We start from the raw sequence: 9,481 nt of genomic DNA, 5'->3' as shown, positions 1-9,481 counted from the left end.
CAGGGTCATGGGGTGCAGGTCTGTATTGGTAAATTAGTGGCAGGCAGGTTTCCTCCTGAACAAGTTTCTAGACTAACACAGGGCACTGACTGAAAATATGATGCAAATTCTATATAACATAAAGAGAGTAATAGGTTTTCTTCCAGTAAAATTCTGAAATGTTTTGCTGCTCAATTCAATAACAAAAAATAAAATAGCTTTAATTGTAGAGTCAAAAATGGTTTGGTACTCATAAAGAAAGCTTTAACAGTAAATATCAAATGTCTCTGGAGAAAACCAATGGCCATGTAAAGCTGGCGAAAAGAAGCATTGTAATTAAAGAAAGCATTAAAGATTTAAAAACTAAATTGGAGATGAGCTGTAGTTTTGATTTGTGATTTGTGTGATATGGCTCAAAGCCCAGGGTGCCAGTCAATCAGGGAGTGGCACAAGTGCTCTAAAAATATCTTTCAGTATCAAGCAAAACACGTTTTCTACTCCTTATTTATATGTTCATTAAATTGAGAGTGGGTCCCACCCTGTCTTGTGCACTGTGTAAGCACGATAGAAAATTTAGTCATACACCACGGTTTACTAATGCTGCTAAAGTTGGTACCTGATCCATAGACATCTTTCAGTCAAGAATCATGGGACTATTTCACTATTTCTAAAGGAGTCTGGGCTGCATTTTATCAACTTTAGCTCAAAACCAAAACAAATCTTAGACTTATTAGCTAAACTACAATAAACAAAGATTCCTATAAAACACAGTTAATGTATGTAAAACCTTTACCCCATTTGTGAAATCACAAAAATGGCATTGTGAAAACCAAAAAAGGGGAATTCTCAGTTTGTTTTAAAGAATACAGTTAAAATTTCTTACCTTGCTGTTTATGAACAAACACCAACTGTGAAACAGGAAAATACAACACAAACAACAGACTATAGAGTCTGTTAAGTTGAATCCAATTCCCTATGGTTATCCCTAGCTGTACTGAATTGTGGTTTTGGAGTAGGATCCAAATGCAGACAGGATTGTGAGATGAGCATAGGGAAGGTTTATTAATAAATGATACGAAAACATAGAAGAAACACCAGGAGAACAGAACAGGAAGAACGGGCAGAGTCACAGGTAAAACAATGGGGAATGAAACGGAAAATGTAACGAGCAAACTAACAGGAGGATCCAGCAGAGAACAAAGAGAATCAGAGAACTAATATGCGCAGGGAGGTGTGGATAATAACATGGGATGCCGGTGTGAGAATCAGGAAATAATCCAGAGCAGCTGAGGCAGAGAGTAAGCGGGGAGAATAAGTAACATTGAGAAGCTGAATTAAGACACAAGGAACTATTCAATCACGAAGGAAGACAAATACTACCCTAAGAGGTATAAACTAGAATCCACAGGGATGAGAATGGAACGCTGAAGAAGCTGATGCGTCATCAGTTCTCATTGATTTCTACTATATGTAAACATAAGTGATTTTACATTTAACATTGTTTTTTAGATTTGTTTTATGACATTAAAATTTAACATATACATACATTTCTTTGGTGTTGGGCGAATTGCCCCTTTAAACTGTATGACTTGGGTCAAACGTTCTGGGTATATTTCTACAAGCTTCAAACAATAGTTTGCTGGAATTTTGGTCCGCTCCTCCTGAAAGAACTAGTGTAACTGAGTCTGGTTTTTGTACGCCACCTTGCTCACACACAAGTATTCAGCTTAGGTCACAAATTATTTCTGGGACTGGATTGGATCAAACAGACTTGTAGTGGTCCACAATTATATCCCTGGCATCTTACATGATTACAATTGATTCCCATGATGTCACACAAGAAAGCAGTGTTGAAGTGTGTTATGCTAAAACGCATCCACAGGCATTCCTCCATTTTACTCTTCAGAGACTTGCAAAGCCATGACATTATCTACTGGTCTTCCCAAAATAGCTCAAAGGTATTGTAATCTTACATTATATACATTACTGACTGAAGAAAATAATAAAACATTATTTAATAAATATCTGATCGTTTTGATAATTTAACAAATAGGAATAGTTTTAGTAATGCTAACTGATCTAAAAAAGGAAATGTTTAATCTGATTTAATGTCAGACAGTGAGGGAAAATGATTAAGTGTTTTTGTATAGTGTATATAAATGTCTTGGTTCAGTGGTACTTTGTTTATGGTTTTTCAGATTTTCTAAATGCTTAAAAAATGTAGCACAAATACTAAGTGGTACTTGGTTCCAAAACAGAGTGAATAGTACATCAGAGTACTAACTAGAATACATATAAAACATTACAGAGCTTTTTATGATTCTGTGACAATCTAAACACAAAATTTTTTTTTTCTTTCCTTTTTGTTAAAGAGAGTTACAATGATATCAAATAAAAATATTAATAACATTCTAATGGTTGTGGTTTTGGTAAAAAAAAAAATTACTCTGAGCAACATTTGATGATAAATGCTATTATTCTATGCAGATTAACACAAATTAACAGTGACCTGAAATATATACAGTATATAACATATTTCAGTCCTTATTTTGTAATTGCAAATATGTTAATTGGGAACTTATTTACATTTATGTGCACATATGCAAGCACCCTAAATACACGGACATAATTGGAACGCCCAACCTCATTGAAACGTCAGGCTAATGCCTAAGACTGAGGGACAATGGATTAAAAAGATTCAGACTCGGTATGGTATTGAGATACTACATGTAATATGATACGTTGGAGCAAAATCAAATCTAACCAAAAAAGATTTTCTGAATTTTCTATATTGTGTCATCTATTTGTAAAGTTAGATCACTCTCATAAAAACAACGCTAATAGGCTTTGTACAACCAAAACGGATGACTTACACGCCGACACTTCCGTCCTCAGGGTCACACCACCTGCTGGTTGAGGTGCCAATCATACTCCAACTTCCCACGTTTCACGTTGCTTTCTCATAGATGTGTGATGATGTTCCAGCATGGTGAGCAGGCTGTTCAGTAGAATAATTGGTAGTGGCTTTGCTGCCCAGTTCCCTCACCTTGTCCAGTGTACATATTTCTCATGCACACATGCCAAATTTAGCTCATCTCTCTGCAGCCCTGATATGGAGAGGCTGTCATTCTCATTCTACCCACAACCTCCTCATCTTTCTCTGTGCCTATTTTTAACAATGATTTCTAGATGGTGCAGCTGAAGTCTGCAAATACAAGAAACAATGAATGTTTTTACATTTGCTCCAACAGGGATTATGTTTACCATTTATTCCTGATTCAGACATGGATTAACTACCCACTGTTTTGAGATTAGTTGGTAATAACTGGCTGTCCTGGGCAGTAATGGGGATTTTATTTTTACATGAGCCCATCCACATTACCATCCTCTGCTTCATATTATCAAACTCCTTCTGCTGAGGAGAGAGCTAAAAGACTGAGCATCATGGAGACTGACTGCTGACACAAATCAACATAAAGGCAAATGGAGAGATTGGAGAATTTGAGGAGGCTTTCAGAGCAATGAGTGAGGGGTTCATCAATGCTCAGGATGGGAGGAGGGATATTTTGACCTAAAATGATAAATGAGAGATTCCAAAGGGTTAATTGTTGGACACATCTAACTGTAGGTAAAACAATGAGAGTTTATTAGACTAATATGGTAAAGGAATCCAAATCCAAATAAGGTCCATGTAAAAGTATTGATATCCCTAGAACATTTTCAAGTTTTGTCATGTTCAATTCAATTCAATACAAAAATACTTTATTAATCCCAAAGGGAAATTAAATGTTGTTGTAGCTCATATTATGAAGGTTTCCTCAAAGAGCCGTTGTAGATGCTGATGGCTGTGGGCAGGAAGGGTCTCCTGTAGCGCTCCGTCTTACAGCAGATCTGAAGAAGCCTCTGACTGAAGACACTCTGTTGTTGTAGCACAGTCTCATGAAGAGGAGGCTCAGAGTTCTCCATAATGTTCTTCATTTTATGAAGAATCCGTCTTTCCACAATGATCTCCAGAGGTTCCAGAGGAGTCCCCAGAACAGAGCCAGCCTTTTTTATCAGCTTGTTGAGCTTTTTTAAGTCCCTGGCTCTGATGCTGCTTCCCCAGCAGATGATGGTAGAAGAGATCATACTCTCCACAACAGACTTATAGAAGATATGCAGCATCTTGCTGCAAACACCAAAGGACCTAAGCTTCCTCAAGAAGTACAGTCTGCTCTGTCCCTTCTTGTAGATGGCTTCACAGTTGCATCTCCACTCTAGTCTGTTGTCCAGGTGAACACCAAGGTATTTATACTACTCCACCACCTCCACCTCTTCTCCCATGTTTGACTTATTCTTGTTTCTCTTAAAATCTACAATCATCTCCTTTGTTTTAGTCACGTTCAAAATGAGATGATTTATTCCACACCATGCCACAAAGCGGTCCACCACCTTCCTGTACTCAGCTTCTTGTCCATCTCTGATCCACCCCACGACTGCAGAATCATCCGAGTATTTCTGCAGATGACAGGAGTCTGTCTTGTACTGGAAGTCTGAGGTGTACAGAGTGAAAAGGAATGGTGAGAGGTCAGTCCCCTGTGGTGCTCCTGTGCTGCTGACTACCTGGTTAGACTCACAATCCTTCAGTCTCACAAACTGTGGTCTGTTTGTCAGGTAGTCTTTGATCCAGGAGATTGTTGAGGCCTCCACCTGAGTCTTCTGGAGTTTCTGACAAAGCAAATCAGGTTGGATTGTATTAAATGCACTGGAGAAATCAAAGAACATGATCCTCACAGTGCTACTGGCTTTGTCCAGATGACAATGGGTTTGTTGAAGCAGGTGTATAATGGCATCTTCAACTCCAACTCCACTGCGATAAGCAAACTGAAGGGGGTCCTGATGGTTTACTGTTTGCTTACTCAGGTGGGCCAACAGGAGTGTCTCTAGGACCTTCATGATGTGAGATGTCAGGGCAACAGGTCTATAGTCATTGAGGATTGATGGGTGAGTTTTCTTTGGTACCGGAACAAGACAGGAGGTCTTCCACAACACCTGATATGGTTGAAGGCAAACATGTAGAAGCAGAAGGGTCTAGGGCTGAGGTAGAAGATAAAAAATGTGAGGTGTTACTGGACAGCTGTGGGTCCTGTGGGTCAAAGGAAGATGGAATGTCTGTTTGGCTGTGAGCAGGAGAGGAGGATGCGAAGCTTGTTTCTGAACTGAACCTTGTTTCTGAACTGAATGTGTTCACTTCATTGGCTCTGTCCAGACCTCCATCGGTCTGATCATCCTTCTGCTTGAAGCCTGTGATCTTCTTCATCCCTGTCCACACATCTCTGATATTGTTTTGCTGGAGCTTGCTCTCCAGCTTCTTCTTGTACACCTCCTTGCTGTCTCTTATCTTGACTTTAAGTTGCTTCTGTATAATCCTCAATAATTCTCTTTCTCCCTCTCTGAAGGCTCTTTTTTTCTTGTTAAGCAGGTCCTTCAGGTCACTGGTGATCCAAGGTTTGTTGTTGGGAAAGCATCTCACGGTTCTGGTGGGGATGATGTTATCCACACAGACGTTTATACAGTCGGTTACACACTCAGTCATGGCATTGATGTCCTCTCCATGTGGCTGGCACAGTGCGTCCCAGTCTGTAGCCTCAAAGCAATCTTGCAGAGCTTCTTCAGCTTCTTGTGACCATTTTCTCAGTCCTCTTTATTACAGGTTGCCTCTGAACAAGGGGCTTATATTTCGAGCAGAGAAAAACAAGATTGTGATCTGATTTGCCTAGAGGAGGTCTTGCTGTAGAGATGTATGAGTCCTTGACATTTGCATAAAACAAATCCAATGTTTTTTTTCTCTGGTAGAGCAGCTGACAAATTGTTGAAACGTTGGAAGTGTAGCAGAGAGTGAAGCATGGTTAAAATCACCAGAAATTGCCACAAAAGCATTGGGGTTTTGTGTATGTAGCTTAGCAACAACTGAGCTGATGGCATCACATACAGTGTCAGCAACAGCGGAAGGTGGAACGTAAACTGTTGCCAAAATCACACTGGTGAACTCTCTGGGTAAATACAGGTCCTTCTCAAAATATTAGCATATTGTGATAAAGTTCATTATTTTCCATAATGTCATGATGAAAATTTAACATTCATATATTTTAGATTCATTGCACACTAACTCAAATATTTCAGGTCTTTTATTGTCTTAATACGGATGATTTTGGCATACAGCTCATGAAAACCCAAAATTCCTATCTCACAAAATTAGCATATTTCATCCGACCAAAAAAAGAAAAGTGTTTTTAATACAAAAAACGTCAACCTTCAAATAATCATGTACAGTTATGCACTCAATACTTGGTCGGGAATCCTTTGGCAGAAATGACTGCTTCAATGCGGCGTGGCATGGAGGCAATCAGCCTGTGGCACTGCTGAGGTCTTATGGAGGCCCAGGATGCTTCGATAGCGGCCTTTAGCTCATCCAGAGTGTTGGGTCTTGAGTCTGTCAACGTTCTCTTCACAATATCCCAAAGATTCTCTATGGGGTTCAGGTCAGGAGAGCTGGCAGGCCAATTGAGCACAGTGATACCATGGTCAGTAAACCATTTACCAGTGGTTTTGGCACTGTGAGCAGGTGCCAGGTCGTGCTGAAAAATGAAATCTTCATCTCCATAAAGCTTTTCAGCAGATGGAAGCATGAAGTGCTCTAAAATCTCCTGATAGCTAGCTGCATTGACCCTGCCCTTGATAAAACACAGTGGACCAACACCAGCAGCTGACACGGCACCCCAGACCATCACTGACTGTGGGTACTTGACACTGGACTTCTGGCATTTTGGCATTTCCTTCTCCCCAGTCTTCCTCCAGACTCTGGCACCTTGATTTCCGAATGACATGCAGAATTTGCTTTCATCCAAAAAAAGTACTTTGGACCACTGAGCAACAGTCCAGTGCTGCTTCTCTGTAGCCCAGGTCAGGCGCTTCTGCCGCTGTTTCTGGTTCAAAAGTGGCTTGACCTGGGGAATGCGGCACCTGTAACCCATTTCCTGCACACGCCTGTGCACGGTGGCTCTGGATGTTTCTACTCCAGACTCAGTCCACTGCTTCCGCAGGTCCCCCAAGGTCTGGAATCGGCCCTTCTCCACAATCTTCCTCAGGGTCCGGTCACCTCTTCTCATTGTGCAGCGTTTTCTGCCACACTTTTTCCTTCCCACAGACTTCCCACTGAGGTGCCTTGATACAGCACTCTGGGAACAGCCTATTCATTCAGAAATTTCTTTCTGTGTCTTACCCTCTTGCTTGAGGGTGTCAATAGTGGCCTTCTGGACAGCAGTCAGGTCGGCAGTCTTACCCATGATTGGGGTTTTGAGTGATGAACCAGGCTGGGAGTTTTAAAGGCCTCAGGAATCTTTTGCAGGTGTTTAGAGTTAACTCGTTGATTCAGATGATTAGGTTCATAGCTCGTTTAGAGACCCTTTTAATTATATGCTAATTTTGTGAGATAGGAATTTGGGGTTTTCATGAGCTGTATGCCAAAATCATCCGTATTAAGACAATAAAATACCTGAAATATTTCAGTTAGTGTGCAATGAATCTAAAATATATGAATGTTAAATTTTCATTATGACATTATGGAAAATAATTAACTTTAACACAATATGCTAATATTTTGAGAAGGACCCGTAATATGGACGATAACTTACTGCCAACAGTTCAATATCTGGACTGCAGAGATGACACTTCACAGTAACATGTCCTGGATTACACCATCTGTTGTTCACAAGTACTGCCAGTCCACCTCCTTTACATTTGCCGCTCCTCTTTAAATCTCTGTCTGCTCGTATGGTTAAAAAGCCCGGCAGAGAGACGCTGGAGTCGGGGATATGATTCTGCAGCCATGTCTCAGTAAAACACATGATACTGCATGCCCGGTACTCTGGCTGGGTCCTTTGTAGGGCTTGGAGTTCATCCAACTTGTTTCCCAACGATCTCACATTGCCCATCAAAATCGACGGAACAGATGGTTTGAACTTCCTCCTCCTCTCTCTTCTCTTAGCTCCTGCTCTGCATCCACGGTGTCTCCTTTTCAACTCATCAGGGATTTGGGGTTGTAGCTGAAGTATTATTTGAGCTTTTGAGATATTAATCAGCTGCTCCCGGTTGTAAGAAACAACCCCGTTGCCATGGCAATGCATCATAATAAATGTCCAAAAATAGAAAGTATTAAGAAAAATCCTCCAAGCTGCACAGCATCCGACACTGGAGTGGACAGTCATCCAAAAAAAATCAACTGTATCCACCACAAGAGGAATAGCTCCCAGAAAAGAATAATTAAACCAGAAGCTGTTTCATCAAAAATATTTAGGGTGTCCACATTTATGTAATTACAACTTTTTTATTTTTTACACGTTCCCCTAACATATTTGCTTTTTTTTTGTTGTGGAACTGAACATTATGTATGTCATATAAGAGGTAGAAAATGTTTGGAAATTATTTATCATTTTTTTTTCTTTTCAATCTCACAAACTAAATTTTAAGTTATGTGTACAACTTCATCTTTTGGACAAAACACAAAGTAGTGCATAGTTGTGAAGCATATGGAAATAATACTTATGGTTAGAATGTTTTACAGTAAAATTCAGCAAAATGAGGTGAGCATTTCTAATCAGATTACCTGAGTTAACACTTTGAATCACCTTTTTTAGAATAACATTTTGTGACAGTTGTGCCTGCAAGTACATGGTGGTCTTAACCACTAGCTGCAGACTTAAATTCATACCCACTGTTTATTTGCAAAACAGCTCTGGCTCAGTCAGACTAGAGACAGAGATTGGATGGGATTCAGCACTGGACTTTGTGACATACTAACTAATAAATACACATCGTATTGCCAAAAGATTTGTGGTCAACTGCAATAAAATGCAAAATACCTTTTCATAATTTGAGTATAGTTTAAGTATTAGTTCCAGCAATTGTTTAATTCGTGATTTGTAGTTCAGGTTGTGAAGTTTGGGTGGTGTTATCCAGCGACAAAACTGCAAACCCCATGAGGCAGAGAAGAAAGGGAATTTATTGCTCTTCCAAACCTACAAAAAAGATTTGCTCATGAAACTGGTTCACTGGCTTACACTTGTATGCTTGGGTATTTAACATCAACATTTACATCTAATTATCCACCAGAACTCATTCATCTGCTAAAGTGCATATGTAAAGAAGTTTGACTTTAAACAAAGATGTCAGTAGTTAACCAAAAGCTGTCATCAAAATCTTTTCTGAAGTTTATACTGTAGAAAGTCATTGAAGTTAAGAAACCAACTACTTGAATTGCATGCCAGAGCTGGAAAACACTAATTCAAACTGAAGTAGGTCTAAAATATAAAACACATTAAAAAGATAATAAAAACTTCTTGAATCTTGCACAAGGCCTGTAATGAACAGATCATATTTCAAAAACAGTATGTGAGATTTGGTTAATAATTTAACACTCATTCCAAAGTAATTAATCATTCAGTCCTTCAGAAGCTAAAGTTTG

This window comes from Girardinichthys multiradiatus, chromosome 11 (genome assembly GCF_021462225.1).
Source record: "Girardinichthys multiradiatus isolate DD_20200921_A chromosome 11, DD_fGirMul_XY1, whole genome shotgun sequence".
Taxonomy (NCBI): Eukaryota; Metazoa; Chordata; class Actinopteri; order Cyprinodontiformes; family Goodeidae; genus Girardinichthys; species Girardinichthys multiradiatus.
Note: the sequence above shows the minus strand (reverse complement) of the source record.